We start from the raw sequence: 20,034 nt of genomic DNA, 5'->3' as shown, positions 1-20,034 counted from the left end.
CACACACACACACACACACACACACACACACACACATGCACACATGTGGTAATGCTTTATTTACAGCTAGCAAAGTCAGGGTATTTCTCCAGAATGGTCTGCAATATACCACTGTGGATAAAGTACTTTGCCATTTCTTGAACATTTATGAGCGAGTTGTTTCTAAATTCATTAATTTGATCACACTCCAGTACATAATGACGCAGGGTGTGACAATAGTCCATCTGGCAAAGTTTACATTTCGTTTGGTCTACATCTGGTGGTGGTGATTTAACCTGCCAAAGATACTTGTAACCGCAGGGTACTTTCCCATGTATCAAAAGTAATTTCACACCTATGCCTCAGTCTACACCACCTCTTGTTTGCGCCACAGCGACAAATCGTGGTCGTCAACCATCTCAGCGATCACCAAGGACCAGTGTACAGAGTCATTATAAACCTCGTAGTATTCATAGTACATTCAGTAACCATAGTCAGCGGACTTGTTACAACTGTGGTTTCCGTGGCCATATTGCAATTAATTGTCCTGATAGTTACCCTAAGAGGCGCCGTGCTGATGATGAGTACCAGTCAGATCTTCCCTACTGTACTTATCATAGAATACATGGACATGACACATCTGAGTGCAATGCTCTCTACAACCTTCAGTACTCTAGGTCTTTCCGTGGCCGTTCCAACCGCAGAACCCGTAGAGGAAATAGACATCGTGGTTCTCAAAATAACCAGAACCAGGCTCATTCTTCCAATTCGGGGGAATTCGAGCGCCCCAGTCAAACCGTCCCATGGTGACAGTAGGTGATAATGAGTACACCATCCCCGTTCACAATTCCTTTGAAGCCTTAAGCAGTCTTGAGAATGACAATCCTGCTGATGATGTTGCTTCACATGTCTCTGATGTAGATGATTTTGGGGATGAAGTGGAACAAATTTTTGCTGATGACAATCCACCTTTTTGTTTGCACATAACTTCCAATGCAACCATAGGCCCTATAGTGCAAGCATCTGTTCATAATACGCCCGTTCATTTGTTCATGGACTCTGGTGCGCAAGTCAATATTATCAGGTCTAGTTTGTTTAGTGATAAGCAGTTACGACATGTCCTTCTCATAGAGCCGACTCGTGTGTCCTCCCTTAGTGGAGTAGCTGGTTCTCACCTGCGTGTCCGAGGTCGGACTTCCCTCACTTTTCCTATCCAAGGTAGAGACTTCACTGCTTCCTTCCTTGTTGTCGACCAGATTACTTTCCCTGGTGACCTTCTACTGGGATTTGCTTCCATGCGAGACTTACGGATTGTGCTCGACCCTTATCGATGGCATGCCCAAATTGATGACTTGATCGTACCATTTTGGGGTTACCAGCTTGGATCCGAGATCTGCCATACTGCCGCAGAGTACGACATTCGAATTAAGTCCTTACAGGCCAGTGCATTTTCCAGTAGCGTACCCAAGCGGTCAGGCACTGATGATCCTGTCACTCCTGTCTGTGTTCCTGCAACTTCAGACTTGCAAGATAGTGTCTAGTTACCTCAAGTGTCCGTGGACGCTCTGACTACCTTGAGTGCTGAGCCTATCCCTGCAATGTCTGCTAGTTCAAGTAGTAGTTTCTCCACAGGGGACGCCTTGTCGGAAAACAATTACTTGCAACTAGTAATGCCATCTCTTGTTGATGTCACATGCCGTCTGCAGAAAGACGTTTCTGTCGCAGCTAGTGCCCTCACTAGAGTGTCTGTTGTTGTTCCTAGTGTTCCAGATGGTGATAATGTCCTAGTTGACAGTGATTCCAGCAAAGTAAAAGGTCTATTTGTTGAACCATCCTTACATGTTGTAAGAGACAGTAAGATCCATTTCTTCCTAGCTAACACTTCTGGTCACAGTGTTCGTCTCAGAGCAAATACCAATCTTGTTGACCTTGTTCACTATCCTTACCCTGTTCAGGTAGAGGATGAGTTGTCACCTGACCAGTGGGTCGGTGCTATTTCTGCCGGGGAGACCTTATCCACTTCACTGGATCAATCTGTTCCACCAGTTGAGGAGAAAGACTTAGCTCCCACTGACTTCCCAGATGAAGTCAAGCATTTGTTGACTCTGTTGAACAAACGTCGTAAAGCCATTGCCTTACCAGGTGAGAAGATGGGTATAACGAACTTATTGTCCCATCGTATTCCACTTGAACCTGGTACTAGACCTATCTACATACCTGCGTACAGAATGCCTCATTCACAAGTTGCTGTCGCAGAAGAATTGATCAATCAAATGCTTGATGATGGAGTTATTGCACCTAGCAATTCACCTTGGAATGCGCCCTTGATCCTAGTACCTAAGAAGGATGGTACTTGGCGCCCAGTGATTGACTTTAGGAAGTTAAATGCAAAAACTATCCCAGATCGCTTCCCACTCCCTGTACTGGGTGATCTTTTACGTAACATCGGAGATAACAAAGTCTTTTCAACCCTGGACTTGTTACAAGGGTTTTGGCAAGTCCCTCTTCATGAGGACAGCCAAGAGCTAACTGCATTCTCCACTCCTACAGGTCATTATCACTTCCTCCGTATGGCGTTTGGATTACGATCCTCCCCTATTACGTTCTCAAGGCTCATGACTAATATCTTTAGAGGTCTCATAGGTAATGCACTTATGGTGTACTTAGATGACATAATTGTCATGTCTAAAGACGTGGATACACACTTGAAAAGACTTGATGTAGTACTTGGTAAGCTTGAAGAAGCCAATTTAAAGATCAAACTGTCTAAATGTCAATTTTTCAGATCAGAAATAAAGTTTCTTGGTCACGTAGTCACTCCTAGAGGGGTTACGACTGACCAAAGTAAAGTAACTGCAGTACTAAATTTTCCAACTCCCAAAACTGCTGATGCCGTAAGATCATTTGTGGGCTTAGCAGGTTTTTATAGATCTTTCATTGCCAATTTTTCTTCCATAGCTGCTCCTCTAACTGAGTTGCTTAAGAAAGATGCTCCTTTTGTTTGGACCTTCCGTCAAGAAAGAGCATTCCAAACTTTAAAAGAAAAGCTAACATCTGCTCCAATTTTGAAATTTCCAGATTTTTCTAAGCCCTTCTATCTGACAACTGATGCTAGTTCTATTGGCATAGGTGCCGTACTAGCTCAGAAGACTGATGGCAAGTACAACGCAGTTGCATTTGCTAGCCGAGTCCTTACGAAGGCTGAACGTAATTATACAGTAACTGAGCAAGAAGCTTTAGCAATAGTATGGTCTTTAAAGCACTTCTGAGACATTATTTATCAGTACTCTGTTCATGTCTTGACAGACCATGCTCCACTGATACCTTTATTCCAGAACAAACAACCTACTGGAAGGTTAGCCAGATGGACCTTGACTATCCAAGAGTTCAATCCCACCTTTGAACACTTACCTGGCAAGTCAAATGTAGTCGCAGATGCCTTATCGCGACATGTTAGTATAGTAACTGCAGACCATCCATTTAGTGCTGAGGATGTAAAGAATGCTCAACGAACAGATCCCATGTGGTCTGGTGTGATTCGATTCCTGCTCCAGGAAGATCTTATTCTGACTGTGAAGCCACCAGCACCCATCAGTGACTTTGTCATGAACCAAGAATTACTGTATCGAACAGCCGAGTTGGGTACTCCTAGCAGAAGAGTATACCAGTTAGTAATTTCACAGTCGCTAGTGAATGTAGCCTTACAGCTAGTTCATGATGTACCAGGTGTTGCGCACCCTGGTATGGATCGTTCAGTAAAACAAGCCAGATTGAAATACTTTTGGCCTCATATGGCAACTGATATTTCTGAGTATGTTAAGAAATGTAGTGTCTGCATGCAACATAAAGGTAATGCTAATGGTCCTAATCCAATCCAAGTGTATCAAACCACTAGCAAACCTTGGGAAAGAGTTGCGCTAGATTTGTTAACTAATTTCCAATGTTCCCTCCAGGGCAACATACATCTATGTGTTATGGTAGATCATTTCACCAGATATTGTGAGTTAGTTCCTATTGCAGATAAGACTGCCGAGACAGTAGCTAAAGCATTTAAAGAACGCATTATCTGCAGGCATACCACCCCTAAGTCCCTAGTAACAGATAATGGAGGTGAATTCTGTAATGAGATTCTTGAAAATTTGTGTACCTTGTACAAGATCTCTAAATCCACCATTGTTCCTCATCATCCTGCCAGCAATGCGTTAGCGGAACATACCAATAAGAAAGTACTTGATGTCTTGAGAGCCACTATCAATCCCAACAGTGAAACTTGGGATGAAGTTATACCTGATGTGCAGTGTGCTATGAATTCTGCTTACAATGTGTCTATAGGTGACACTCCACATTATGCATTGTACGGTGTAGATAAACGTTTGCCTTATGAGTTGCTATATTCTAATCCGAAACCAAATTACAACCCTGATGATTTCATAGCAACTCGTACCAGCTTAGCTCAAAGTGTTTTTAGAAGAATCCGTGAAACACTTCATAAATCAACAGCAGAATTTACAAGAGTCGCAAACACTCGAGCAAAGCCATCCAAAATCAAAGTAGGTTCAAGAGTTATGCTGACTAACTTTAACAAAACGTCTGCAATGCCTAAGCTTGATCAAAAGTTTGTGGGTCCTTATCAAGTAGTTGAACATATCACTGGCAATAAGTATAAGGTTAGAGAAATTAGTACTGGTCAGTATAAAGAATCGCATTTAGATCATATGAAGTTAGTATGTGATGATAATGATGTTCCAACCCAGACTAATGTGACAGACTCTGACAATCCTCCTGATCCTGTACTCTCTACCTCTGATACTCAGTCAGACGATCAACCTGAATGTCGTTATTCCCTACGTACACGACAGGTATTGAGAAATCCTCAAGTATCATTTGTTACTACCAATTCAGATTTGCCTCAAATACAGCATGAGTTAGCCAGTGCAACAGAGTTTGATCCTCCCAGAGATGACACCCATTCTGCATATATCAATCTCACCCTAGCAGAGTTGGGGTTAAATGTAAATAACCTGTATAGATGAATAATTACAGTATCAACTTATCAGTATTCAAGAATTTTTTGTTGTGTTCACGTTCTCTCCGAATTCTGAGAGTTAACAGTCTAGATTTGAGTGCACCGAATCTGCCTTTCTGTTAAACACTTCTTTCTTTGTATTTATTCCTTCCTCAGAATCCGTAGATCACATGAATACAGATCGATCGATCAAATTTTCTTTTATCACTTCTATTGTGTAATCTCAACGTTGAGTTTCATTCAATGAGTTGTGCTATATCATACCTTGTATTGCGTTACAGTTTCATTACAATTTCAGTTACGTAAGCTTCCGTTCCAATATTCTACTTATGTATGTTATAATGTTCAATTGTTGTGTACTTTGACATTGCATAGAATCAGCCCAAGCCGTACACCTGCCGTCTCTAGTTTGTATTAGTTGTATGTTGGGACGACATACGTTAGTGTCGCCGAGCTCTCAGTAGTAGTACCAGTTCCTAGTAACCAGTTACCAGTAACCAGTGTACCAGTAGATGACTCACTACATACCGTCTCTGTGTGAATCATTGGCTGTATTCATATTGCTGCTGACCATAGCAGGATTTCAAACATCCTCGCACTGTAGACACTTGTGAGTCAGTCAAGACAGGGAGCAGAGAGAGGCAGGTCGGCTGTTGGTGCTTCCCCATACCTTCCGTTATATATTATACGTACTACCAGCCTACATGAGTATTTTTACCCATCCACGTTAACGAAAACCCACATGACATCCCACCAGTGTGATATTACTGTTGAGTATCCCAGCAGTATGATATCACTGTTGAGTATACCAGCTGTGTAATATTACTGTTGAGTATCCCAGCAGTGTGATATTACTGTTGAGTATCCCAGCAGTGTGATATTACTGTTGAGTATCCCAGCAGTGTGATATTACTGTTGAGTATCCCAGCAGTGTGATATCACTGTTGAGTATCCCAGCAGTGTGATATTACTGTTGAGTATCCCAGCAATGTGACATCACTGTAGAGTATCCCAGCAGTGTGATATTACTGTTGAGTATCCCAGCAGTGTGATATTACTGTTGAGTATCCCAGCAGTGTGATATCACTGTTGAGTATCCCAGCAGTGTGATATTACTGTAGAGTATCCCAGCAGTGTGATATTACTGTCGAGTATCCCAGCAGAGTGATATTACTGTTGAGTATCCCAGCAGTATGATATTACTATTGAGTATCCAAGCAGTGCTGTATCACTCTTGAGTATCCCAGCAGAGTGATATCACTTGAGTATCCGAGCAGCGTGATATCACTTTTGAGTATCCCAGCAGAGTGATATTACTGTTGAGTATCCCAGCAGTGTGATATTACTGTTGAGTATCCCAGCAGTGTGATATTACTGTTGAGTATCCCAGCAGAGTGATATTACTGTTGAGTATCCCAGCAGTGTGATATTACTGTTGAGTATCCCAGCAGTGCGATATTAGTGTTGAGTATCCCAGCAGTGTGATATTACTGTTGAGTATCCCAGCAGTGTGATATTACTATTGTGTATCCCAGCAGTGTTATATCACTCTTGAGTATCCCAGCAGTGTGATATTACTTGAGTATCCCAGCAGAGTGATATGACTGTTGAGTATCCCAGCAGTGTGATATCACCGTTGAGTATCAAAGCAGTGTTAAATCACTTAAGTATACCAGCAGGACAGGAGAAAACTGTCTCCTCACTCTGTCACTACACACTGGGTGGGACACAACTGTCTCCTCACACTGTCAGTATACACTGGTTGCGGCACAAATGTCTCCTCACACTGTCACTACATACTGGGTGGGACACAACTGTCTCCTCACACTGTCACTACGCACTGGGTGGGACGCACATGTCTCCTCACAATGTCACTATACACTGGGTGGATCACAACTGTCTACTCACACTGTCACTACACACTGGGTGGGACTCAAGTGTCCCCTCACACTGTCACTACACTCTGGGTGAGACACAACTGAATCCTCACACTGTCACTACATACTGGGTGGGACAAAACTGTCTCCTCACATTGCCACTACAAACTGGGTGTGACACACCTGTCTCCTTACACTGTCGCGACACACTTCGTGGGACACAACTGTCTCCTCACTCGGCCAGCACACACTGCGTGTGACAACTGTCTCCTCACACTGTTACTAAGCAATGGGTGGTACACAACTCTCTCCTCACACTGTCACTACACACTGGGTCTTACACAACTGTCTCCTCACAATGTTACTATACACTTAGTGGAACACAATGTTTCGTCATACTCTGACTACACACTGGACGGGACAGAAGTGTCTCCTCACACTATCACTGCACACTAGGTGAGACACACCTGACTCGTCACACTGTCACTAGTCACTGGGTGGGGCAAATCTGTCTCCTCCAACTGTCACTACAAACTGGGTGGGACACAACTGTCTCGTCACACTGCCACTACACACTGGGTTGGACACAACTGTCTCCTCATACTGCCACTACACACTGGGTGGGACAACTGCCTCCTCACACTGTTACTACACACTGGGTGGGACACAACTGTCTACTCACACTGTCACTACACACTGTCTGGAACAAATGTCTCCTAACACGGTCACTACATACTGGACGGGACACAACTGTCTCCTCACACTGTCACTACTTACTGGGTGGTATACAACTGTCTCCTCACACTGTCACTACACACTGGACGGGACACAACTGTCTTTTCACATAATCGGTTAGATGAATGAAATTTATATATAGATTGCACCCCAGTTATGACCATAATTTTTTATTTAAGTGGAAATAAGGCATAACGTTGTGTAGCTTTAAAAATAGGTTGGATAAATACATGAGTGGGTGTAGGTGGGTGTGAGTTGGACCTGATTATGGAAATATAGACACATATGCAGTATAATGTGATCTTTTATTGACTACGTTTCACCCACACAGTGGGCTTTTTCAAGTCACAAACAGATCTACCTGGGGTGGAAGGGACGCGAGTATTTATAGTCAGGTTCAGAATGCTGAGGTCAGGTGGAGAATGCTGCATCTGATGATGTACCGAGTGGGGTTATAGAGTCTAAAATCTTGGGTAGCTTGGAAATGAGATTGGATAAGTTTGTGAGCAGACCTTCTACAGTGTTCTTCCATTCCTGTGTTCTTATGTGGGATAGCGATGAAAAAGTTTCTTGGCAAGTGGTTCAGCTATGTTATAGAAGCCACTATTCTGGTTGAAGTTGTCGGATATAGAAATAAGTGATGATTCCAGGATTCTTCGGTATTGAGTGTTGTCTTCTGTGGCGATAAGTCTTGAGTTTCTGTAGTTTATCAAGTGGTTGTGTGAATTACGGTGTTGTACACAGGCATTCCTTGTGTCGTCAGACCTGCTTGCGTATTGGTGTTCTGAAATACGTGTTTGGAGGTCCCTTGATGTTTCGCCCACGTATAACTTGTTGCAGTCATTACAAGGGATTATGTATACCCCTGCAGAGGGTGGAAGCGTGTCCTGTCTATCACTGGTAATGTCCTTGATGGTCGTGGTTGTGGAGGTAGATACTTGGAATGAGGTATTGGAAAAGATGTTGGAAACGTGTTTGGCAATGGAGTTGGTGGGGAGGACTATGTATCTCTTCTCGGCAGTGTCTTCTCTGGGTGTGTTGAAGATGTTTAATGCCCGTCGTCTGCAGTCTCTGATGAAGTGACGAGGATAGTGGAGTTTAGAAAATACTTGTTCAATTATCGTGCATTCTTCTTCAAGAAACTCATTGCTGCAGATTCTGAGTGCACGCAGGAAGAAGCCTATAATTACACCACGTTTGGTTTTGGTGTCGTGGTGAGAGTAAAAGTGGAGAAGATCGTGGTGTGGTGTTGGGAGCGAAGTTTTTGCAGGGCTGTAACCAAGATAATACAACGAACGAACGAAAATACTCTCAGGTAAGACCCGTGCGGGTGAAAAAAAAGGAGAGTTGGACAGGGAAAGAGTAGTGGGTGAGATGTTTTTAGAGGAAGGAAAAGAGCTAGGGCTAGACCCAGCTGCATAGCAGTAGGAGGCTTCGTAGAGGGACTGGTTGCTAGGCAGTGCTGACCGTCTGAGATGGCACAATAGAGGACTGGGCTCGGCAATGGAGGCAAAGAACATAATGGGCGGTGTCACAGCTTGTTTGCTATAGTCTGCTTCTCAGAAATGCATGTGGTGGATAGAGGGAGGAATGATGATCGGCGACGAGAAAACGGACGTCTTTTAAGGTCCACACCTGCAGAAGGTAGGATAGAGGTTCAGGAGATAGATTTAGGTGTAGAGAGGGGGAGGATCAGGGTTGTAGAAGGATTGGAAGAGGTTTAGTGTGTTGTCTGGTCGTCTGATGATTTCGTCAAGGAAGGTTGTCCAGGTGTCTTGGTGTGTTTCGAGTCGGTCTAATTGTCTGTCGCTGAGTTTCTTCCAGAATACATTTAATGCAGGAGTGCCAGTCCTGAAGTGGAGAGACTCGCTAGTAGCAAAGTCATCCCACCTCACTCCTAGCACCCACCGCAGAGCATGATTCTGGATTCACTGCAGCTTTAGGACGTTTGTTTTGGCAGCGAGAGAAAGGCCGAGAGGTGTATAAGTGACAATAGGACGGATGGAGCTTGTTGTGAGGGTGCGACCCTCTGAGTTTGTACAGTCGCCAGAGGGCAGTACTGGTCATAGTTCTTTTGGCATTTATGTGGGTGTGTAGTTTGAGTCTGGAGTCCAGGTTTACACCTAGGACTGTGGTGCTGTGTGTTCTAGGAATAGGTGTTCTTGTGGTGGTGGTTCTGAGGTGGTGAGGTAGTGGCGGGCGTCCTTTGGGGAAGAAGTAGGTGATTTTGGATTTGGCGGCATTTGTTTTGATGCGCCAGAGGATTTCCCAAGCACTTATCCTGTCCACCTCGCGCTGAGTTCTAAGTGATAGGTATCTGCAGCGTTCGTGTGTAGTGAGTTGTGTGATATCATCTTCATAAGCTAGTGTGAGTGTGTTGTGATGTGTAGGGTCGGGGATGTCGTTTGTGTAAAGGATGTACAAAGTGGGAGAGATTGATGGACTGTGTTCAGTCCATCAATCTACAAGATTGATGGACTGAACACATCGACTCCAGGCTGAGAGACTGATTACCTCAAACTCCTCCTCTCCTTACGCCTTTCTACTTTATATTGGACTGATGAAGCCACTGTGTGGTGAAACTTTTCCTGAATAAAGATTCCTATATGTTTCATAAGTGTCTCAATCTTCAACTTGTCGGTTTTTCAAACCATTCATCACGACTTTCTGGATGAAAGTCCTGTATGCAGTGTTTGTCAGCAGCCTGGACGAAGGATAGCCAGTGTTTAGCATGGTCCTCGTCCAGGCTACGGATGATGTTGTTTCTTAGGAAGGTGAGATCTCTGCTGACATGAGCGTATCTGTGGTCCTTTCAGAAGGATGGAAGGAGTATCTGACGGTGGTTTTTTTTTTTTTGGGAATCGCATGTTCAGCAGCTTTTGTAATGGAGTCCTGAATGAGAGTAATCCGGGTGTCGATATCTGAGGTAGGTCTGTTGTCAAAGTTATGTGTGAAGTTAGTGTTGTTTAAGTGCTGTTTAAGGGAGTTCCAGTTGGCCCTGAAGAATGAGGGAATTTGTCTTGAAGGAATGAGGACAGGATTTGAGGAAATGTGGAGGGTGATGGGTAAGTAGTCTGAGCTGGAAAGGAAACCTGGTGTGATGTAGTGATGAAGGTAGAGGCTGGCTCTGTTTGTAATGATGAAGTCTGGTTTCTCCTGGCCCAAAGTGCCGAAGGTGTTGAAGTTGGGGCCGAGGAGTATCATGTGTTTTTGCGTGATTAGGTGTTTCAGTTGGTTTCCACGAGAGTTTGTGTATGTGTCGTGAAAGTTTTTATTTATTTATTTATTTATTTATTTATTTATTTAATTGAACATGATACAGAAAAGTACAAAAGAATACAATTGAGTGAAGCATGCCAAAGCCCCTTGTATGCAGAGCATTATGGGCAGGCTTGAAATTAACATAAGATTAACTAAGCATTCCTAAACATTATTGTAAACAGATAACAATTAAGCTCTAGTGAGTATTACAAAGACAGGTCATATGGTTGCATGCATTGCTGTACATTCAGTAGAATGGAGTATTCTGTTAGGTAATGTAATTAAAAAATAACAAAGTTTGATTGGGTCTCAGGTTAAATATTTCTGCGATACAATGAGAAACATTTTAGATATACAATTTATAAGATACAATTATTCAGTATTTATTTGGTTGTGGGTGGGTAAGTGATTTTTGAGAAGAGACTTGAATTTATAAACAGATAATGTTTCTTTTATATTCATTGGTAATGAATTCCAGATTTTAGGGCCTTTTATGTGCATTGAGTTTTTGCATAGCGTGAGATGGACACGAGGAACATCAAAGAGTGACCTGTGCCTTGTGTTATGGTCATGTGTTCTGTCGAGGTTGGTAAGGAGAAGTTTGACGGGAGGGTTTATATCTAAGTTTATTGTTCTATGTATGTAGTAGGTGCAGTAATAAGTATGGATGTTTTGTATGGTGAGTAGGTTTAGAGTTTTGAATATTGGTGGAGTGTGCTGCCTGTAGTGGGAATTTGTTATCATTCTGACTGCAGCCTTTTGTTGGGTAATTAATGGTCTGAGATGGTTTATTGTTGTTGAGCCCCATGCACGAATTCCATAGGTGAGATAGGGGTAAATAAGTGAGTGATATAGGGCCAGGAGGGCTGACTGTGAAACATAGTACTGTACCTTCGATAGTATGCCTACGGTCTTGGAAATTTTTTTGGAAATTTGTTTTGGAAATTTATGTTTGGCATTGAGGTCAGCTAGAAGATAGACAGGAATATTTGAGTGATTAAAGAGAAGGGAGAGATCAGGAATGTTAATGTTGGAGTTAGGTCGAGCATAGGTAGTGTAGAAGATAATGGGCCCGTGAAGAGTGAAGACTTTAACAGCCTGGCTGTGAGGACAGGTGTATGGGGAGGTTTAGGAAGTCGTGCCAGATAGCGCTGTTCACCATAATGGCAGTACCATTATGGGGATCAGCGCCAGACTGGCGTGATGTGTAGCCCCAGTGTCGGATTCGTTGGGTGTTTTGCACGCAAGTGCTGTTTAAAAGCAGCACATTAGGGCTCTCAGCCTCAACGAACTCTGCCAGGATGTGTTTGTTCATGTTGTAGCTGCATATGTTGAATTGTGTGACCTTAAGGGCCATGTTGTGTGTTGTTTGTGGGGGCAGGCTGAAGAGGTCTGGCTAGTTTGGGCTTTGGTCCCATCCTGGTTAGACCATCTGCAGTTGTTTGTTTGTTGCAATATGCTTCTATTTTGCTGTGTCTACTGGATGACTCTGAGGAAGGAGGGCATGATGGTGTGTGTTTTGAGAGATTTTCCTAAGTTCTCTCGCTCTGTACTGGTGTCAATGTGTGTGTATTGTCTGGGGCCGCAGTGTTTGCTTCTAGTGAGATAGCGGAAACTGTTAGAAGTGATAGGATGATTCGTTCCAAGGTTGAACTCATGGTGTCCATTGAGGAACAAGGAAGGAGCATTAGGGTCCATAGAAGGTGTGGCCGAAGTAGAAGATTCGTTATTGGTAGGTATGCTGGAGGGAGAAGGTAAAGTAGGCTCAGATGGAATAGGCAGTTCAGGAGATGATGGAGGAGAGGCGTGCATGGTGGAGATGGTTTAGGTGGATGTGGAGGGTGCAAGTGGGCTGGGAGGTGCAGCTGTAGTTTCGTCTTGGCGTGAGGGAGAGAAGGTAAATTCAGTTACAGTGGATGAGGTGGGATGGAGAAGGTTGGGGGACACACCTGCAAAGTTTTCCAGGCGAGGGGGGGGTGGTAAGGAGAAGTCAGGGGGGAATTTAAGAGGTGTTAGGCCATTAGCTGAGAGGAGGTCGTTTAAAAGCTTGGGGAATTCAGCTTCATAATATTTGGGAAGCAAAACGGAGAGGTGTACAATTGTGGATATCCGGTTATTAGTTGGGTTGGCTGCTGTGAATGAGGACAGGGAAGTGGCGAGGCCTTTGGTGGTGTTGTAATAGGTGGGGGAGGTGGAGGGGGTGGAGGGAGGATGGGGGGTGACTGAGGGTAGTGAAGGGAAGTTGTCAGAAGAGAGAGCAGGTTGGGTTTGGGAAGAAAAAGGGTTGGGGGAGTTAGCAGCATTGTCGGCACGAAGAGAGAGTATTCCTTTCGCTCTTGACACTGAAATGAGGTGGCAGGGAGGGGGTGTTGGCAATTTAGGCATTTTAAAGGGTTAGAGCAGTTGGTCCAGAAGTGGTCAGGGGAGGAACATTTTAAAGGGTTAGAGCAGCTGGTCCAGAAGTGGTCAGGGGAGGAACATTTTAAAGGGTTAGAGCAGCTGGTCCAGAAGTGGTCAGGGGAGGAACATTTTAAAGGGTTAGAGCAGTTGGTCCAGAAGTGGTCAGGGAAGGAACATTTTAAAGGGTTAGAGCAGTTGGTCCAGAAGTGGTCAGGGGAGGAACATTTTAAAGGGTTAGAGCAGTTGGTCCAGAAGTGGTCAGGAGAGGAACATTTTAAAGGGTTAGAGCAGCTGGTCCAGAAGTGGTCAGGGGAGGAACATTTTAAAGGGTTAGAGCAGTTGGTCCAGAAGTGGTCAGGGGAGGAACATTTTAAAGGGTTAGAGCAGTTGGTCCAGAAGTGGTCAGGGGAGAAACATTTTAAAGGGTTAGAGCAGTTGGTCCAGAAGTGGTCAGGGGAGGAACATTTTAAAGGGTTAGAGCAGCTGGTCCAGAAGTGGTCAGGGGAGGAACATTTTAAAGGGTTAGAGCAGTTGGTCCAGAAGTGGTCAGGGGAGGAACATTTTAAAGGGTTAGAGCAGTGGCACTCGATGGCACTCGATGTATGCACAAGGCTTATTCCTCTAAGAAAAAGGAGGAGTAGATGTAAAATAGAAAGAGACAGGCGCTCCCTTTACAGGCGACGGAAAAGAATAACAGAGCGGCTAAAAGAGGTCAATATATCTGAAATGCGCAGGGAGACACTGGTCAGAGAAATAGCAAGCATCGAACTTAAGCTAAAAGAATCCTTTAGGAGTCAGGAATCGCGGGAAGAACTAAAAGCCATAAATGAAATCGAAAGAAACCCAAAGTATTTCTTCTCCTATGCCAAATCAAAATCGAGAACAACGTCCAGTATTGGGCCCCTACTTAAACAAGATGGGTCCTACACAGATGACAGCAAGGAAATGAGTGAGCTACTCAAGTCCCAATATGACTCAGTTTTTAGCAAGCCGCTAACCAGACTGAGAGTCGAAGATCAAAATGATTTTTTTATGAGAGAGCCACAAAATTTGATTAACACAAGCCTATCCGATGTTATCCTGACGCCAAATGACTTCGAACAGGCGATAAATGACATGCCCATGCACTCTGCCCCAGGGCCAGACTCATGGAACTCTGTGTTCATCAAGAACTGCAAGAAGCCCCTATCACGAGCCTTTTCCATCCTATGGAGAGGGAGCATGGACACGGGGGTCGTCCCACAGTTACTAAAAACAACAGACATAGCCCCACTCCACAAAGGGGGCAGTAAAGCAACAGCAAAGAACTACAGACCAATAGCACTAACATCCCATATCATAAAAATCTTTGAAAGGGTCCTAAGAAGCAAGATCACCACGCATCTAGAAACCCATCAGTTACACAACCCAGGGCAACATGGGTTTAGAACAGGTCGCTCCTGTCTGTCTCAACTATTGGACCACTACGACAAGGTCCTAAATGCACTAGAAGACAAAAAGAATGCAGATGTAATATATACAGACTTTGCAAAAGCCTTCGACAAGTGTGACCATGGCGTAATAGCGCACAAAATGCGTGCTAAAGGAATAACAGGAAAAGTCGGTCGATGGATCTATAATTTCCTCACTAACAGAACACAGAGAGTAGTCGTCAACAGAGTAAAGTCCGAGGCAGCTACGGTGAAAAGCTCTGTTCCACAAGGCACAGTACTCGCTCCCATCTTGTTCCTCATCCTTATATCCGACATAGACAAGGATGTCAGCCACAGCACCGTGTCTTCCTTTGCAGATGACACCCGAATCTGCATGACAGTGTCTTCCATTGCAGACACTGCAAAGCTCCAGGCAGACATCAACCAAATCTTTCAGTGGGCTGCAGAAAACAATATGAAGTTCAACGATGAGAAATTTCAATTACTCAGATATGGTAAACATGAGGAAATTAAATCGTCATCAGAGTACAAAACAAATTCTGGCCACAAAATAGAGCGAAACACCAACGTCAAAGACCTGGGAGTGATCATGTCGGAGGATCTCACCTTCAAGGACCATAACATTGTATCAATCGCATCTGCTAGAAAAATGACAGGATGGATAATGAGAACCTTCAAAACTAGGGAGGCCAAGCCCATGATGACACTCTTCAGGTCACTTGTTCTATCTAGGCTGGAATATTGCTGCACACTTACAGCACCTTTCAAGGCAGGTGAAATTGCCGACCTAGAAAATGTACAGAGAACTTTCACGGCCCGCATAACGGAGATAAAACACCTCAATTATTGGGAGCGCTTGAGGTTCCTAAACCTGTATTCCCTGGAACGCAGGAGGGAGAGATACATGATTATATACACCTGGAAAATCCTAGAGGGACTAGTACCGAACTTGCACACGAAAGTCACTCATTACGAAAGCAAAAGACTTGGCAGACGATGCACCATCCCCCCAATGAAAAGCAGGGGTGTCACTAGCACGTTAAGAGACCATACAATAAGTGTCAGGGGCCCGAGACTGTTCAACTGCCTCCCAGCACACATAAGGGGGATTACCAACAGACCCCTGGCAGTCTTCAAGCTGGCACTGGACAAGCACCTAAAGTCAGTTCCGGATCAGCCGGGCTGTAGCTCGTATGTTGGTTTGCGTGCAGCCAGCAGCAACAGCCTGGTTGATCAGGCTCTGATCCACCAGGAGGCCTGGTCTCAGACCGGGCCGCGGGGGCGTTGACCCCCGGAACTCTCTCCAGGTAAACTCCAGGTAAACTCCAGTTGGTCCAGAAGTGGTCAGGGGAGAAACATTTGAAGCAAATCTGTTTTTTGGAGCAAGCATTTTTCTCATGACCGTATTCGTAGCACTTTAAGCATTGGAGGATCGGAATATAGTTAGGAGTAAAGAGGGAGGCGTTAGGGAATAGATACATCATGGCACAGATGCCATGCTGCAGGTGAGAGGTTTCTTCAGGAGTGGAGCAACGTATTTTAAGAATGTGTGAGTGTGGAGGTCTGTATATGTCCTCTATGGTGACGTCATTTTTGTTGGCAATGTCGAGCATTAGGTCAGTCCGGTTGTTGTCGTAGGCAGCCAGGATAGAGTTGTCAACATACTTAGCTACAACTGTGCTCCTGGCTCGATGCCCAGCATCAGAGAGTTTCGATCTGATGCCTTTAGAGCAGAAGGTTTTATAGGAAGTAGGTCAAGTCGAACCTTAACGCTGCCACCGCCTTTTTAATATATAACATAACTTGCTGCTGCCGTGTATGTTGTCCACTATGTCTGCCTCTCACCTAAGTGCAAACTGTACCCTTCTAACCTACTCTAAACCTGACAAAGCCACCATTGACTGCCCTAAAATCCTATTTAACCTCACCCAAACCCTTCTTCTTAGCGTGTTCACTACTAACTCAGGCTTTAAAAAACAAAATCCGGCCTATCTACACAAGAAACACATCAGTGCAAGTACGTGTGTAAGAGACATACGCACTTGCCAAGCTATTACCTTAGTTTTCTGAAGAGAGGCGTCGATGGGCGTCAAAAACACTGAAATGTAAAGGTGAACTGTCGCTGATGGAGCGCTGTGTATGTCCTGAGCGGCCAGGAGAGGCAGATCAATATGGATGTCGTGCAGATGACACACTCAGATGAGGTGTGGTTGCTCTGGTCAGCCAATAGGAGTGCAGAGGGAGGCTCCCAACCCGTAGGAAGGTTGCCAGCGACGCACCAATCCTATTGGCGGAAGTGAAGACGTAGGTTCAGCAGCAGGAGTGCTGAAGGAGACAGCCTGCCCTAGGGAAGGCAGTCAAGGACTCACCAAATCCTGATGTTGAAGGCGAAGATAGAAGGTCCAGGTACCATACAATTGTAAAAAGCCTCTCCCAAAACATGGGGATCGCAAGGCACTGAGGTGTAGAGAGCAGCTGTGTCCGCACAGGACGAGAGCTACAGCGCTTATGTGACTGAACAAGATTGTTTATGAAAGTTAAGACACATGTGCAACATCTGGATATCTTCATTATAGACGTGGTGGCGGAGATTCTCCTCCACCACGATGCTGTAAACACTAACTCCAAGGCTGAGGGACTGATTACCTCATCTTTTGTATATAGTTCTACTGTCTTCTAATTATGTCCTAGAATCTGTATTGATAAAGCCTCTGGATGGCGAAACGTCTACAATAAAGATATCCAGATGTTGCACATGTGTCTTAACTTTCATATTTTTGGAATTTTATACCTTTCTAGCACAAGATAGTTTATCTTAGTGACATCACCAGCAGCGGATGTTCACACGACCATGTTATCGTACCGCTGAATCACACTATATACTACAATGCTGAACTGTTACAAATCAGTTATATCAGGAAGCATATATTACACACGTAATTTGGCGTAGGTGTAAAAATAATTGTATTCTGGAATCTCTCTCTCTGGTAGACGTTATATATTTGTGGCAACAGCAGTGGCAACCACATTCTAGTCCCGCTATTTCCTTCAACAATCATGTCCCATCAAAGCTTCTGATGGTCTCACTGCAGATACAACTGCACACACCCACGTAGAACCCATAATGACCCACGACTACTAACACTGCTCGCATAACTTGATAAAATTAACGATCTAATGAAGACAGTCATGTAAACACAAGCTCCGCCCCGCTGCCACACCAATACTTAACTTAATCTTTAAATAACAAAAAGGCACAATACCGTGACTGGAACGATACATAAATAACCCGCACATAAAAAAGAGAAGCTTACGACGACGTTTCGGTCCGACTTGGACCATTGACAAAGTCACACTAACAGAGGTGGAGCAGGACGGCTATATATAGCCGTCCTGCTCCAACTCAATCTTTGTTAATAAAAAGTTTGTCATTCATCACATTAACTATTAAACTAACGTCATCACTTTACCAATAATTACTTCACTCATACTATGACAGGAAATCGCAGAAGAAACAACGACAGTAACAACAATAAATCAATAAGGAATCTGCAGTTCAACTTGTGCACACTGTAGTGGACCCAGGTATACCAACCACCCGTCACCAGCACAATCAGGATGCAGGTATACCAACCATCCCTCACCACCACCAGCAGATCGCCGGTATACCAACCACCCCACACCACCACCAGCAGATCGCCGGTATACCAAAAACCCCTCACCGCCGCCCAGCACGACGCCGGTGTACCAACCACCCCTCACCACCACCAGAATTCAATTCAATTCAATTCAAAGTTTATTCTGAAGCTCTCAGGATTATTCTTGGCTGTCTCAGATCTACAAAAGTTCTTAACATGAGGAAGGAGCTTGGTATTTCTAGTATCAGTGATAGGATTGTTGAAATTAACACTGTACTCGGTATTAGAATGTTGAGAAACGAACCAGACACTGTCACAGTGAATCTTACCAAGTGTCTAGAGGTAAATACACACAGATCTAAATGGATTGTGAAAACGTGCAATTGCATTAAGTTTTATAACGTGCATGAACTGTATCACTGTAGGCAACAAGAGCATTTCACCCCTCCATGGAAGATGTGTTCATTTAATATCACATACCAACAAGTCCCTCCCAAGAAGCTCATTGCTAGTAATCCCTTCCTTAAATCTCTTGTTAGAGCAACTGCTCAAGAAGAAATTTCTCACCTAGCTGATAGTAACAAGTTATCACAAGTTATATACACTGATGGATCTAAACAGGAGTCTTCTGGCAGGGCTGCATCTGCTCTTGTTGCCACCTCCCTAGTTAAGAACGATAATAAATTTGTTGAGTTAGGCATAAGAATTAACAACTGGGCGTCTACACTGCAAACTGAATTGTTTGCAATCATAATGGCGCTAAAGCTAACCTATGACACTGAGCTTGACTCTATCATCATTACTGATTCTATGTCATCACTGAAGGCTCTTGACTCATATAATGACTCCAACAACATGCTCATTGGGGAAGCCAGGTATAGATACTCAAAAATTAGGGACAAAGGAATTAATGTACAATTGCTATGGATCCCATCACACATTGGATTACTCCTTCATGATAAAGTTGATATGTTAGCCAAGAAGAGTATCGAGAAGGAGAATGTAGAATATAACTTTGGTATAACTGTGTCTAGCATTAGGAATAATATTAGGAGAGAAGTAAATAATGAAAATGATTGTTATAGGAATGCAGTTAGAAGCCTGAGTAGATCTATAACCCACTATGATAACATGAACGTAGATAAGTATGTTTATGGAGCAACTTGCAATGTGAACAGACTCACTGATGTTGTAGTGGCCAGGCTTAGGCTTGGTTACAAGTACTTCTGGCAGTTTGGGAGACACACAGAAGATGATCAAACTAAATGTAAATTATGTGATCAGGCATATGGTCACTCTCTTGAACACTATGTGCTTAATTGTCCACTTATTGAGGAATACAGAGACAGACAGTATAATAACCTATGTGACATGTCAAGATATCTTATTAATGAAAATAAGATACCAGATATACTAAGCAAATTTCCTAAATTTGCTTGTAACAGATAAGTGAACTATAGATATGTAGATATAAATCCATATGTATTCCTGTTAACCCTTTGGGGCCTAGTTCCTAGGCCTTTTGTGTATCCATATGCTCTCGCGCTACCGTCCACAGGATGGATATGGGGTGCACAATAAACTAGCCACTTCGGTGGCAAAATCTAAAATCTAAATCTTCTCTATAAGGATTACAATGCTGAGTTTACAGAAATTTAGTTATTGTTTGGTTTACATGTAGTAAA

The 20,034-nt window shown here is 43.8% G+C and overlaps 1 protein-coding gene across 1 annotated transcript in view; it reads right to left on the bottom strand.

The window, feature by feature from the left end:
• LOC138851411 (uncharacterized) overlaps nucleotides 1–18,030 on the bottom strand; it is a 116,692-nt gene extending 98,662 nt beyond the window's left edge. The window contains exon 1 of the mRNA XM_070080506.1: nucleotides 16,769–18,030. The gene's annotated coding sequence lies outside the window, so the exon portion shown is untranslated. The remainder of the gene's footprint in view (nucleotides 1–16,768) is intronic.
• Between the last annotated feature and the right edge of the window lie 2,004 nt (nucleotides 18,031–20,034).

This window comes from Cherax quadricarinatus, unplaced genomic scaffold (assembly GCF_038502225.1).
Source record: "Cherax quadricarinatus isolate ZL_2023a unplaced genomic scaffold, ASM3850222v1 Contig543, whole genome shotgun sequence".
NCBI classification, from domain to species: Eukaryota; Metazoa; Arthropoda; class Malacostraca; order Decapoda; family Parastacidae; genus Cherax; species Cherax quadricarinatus.
Note: the sequence above shows the minus strand (reverse complement) of the source record. Positions and strands in the feature narration are given on the sequence as shown.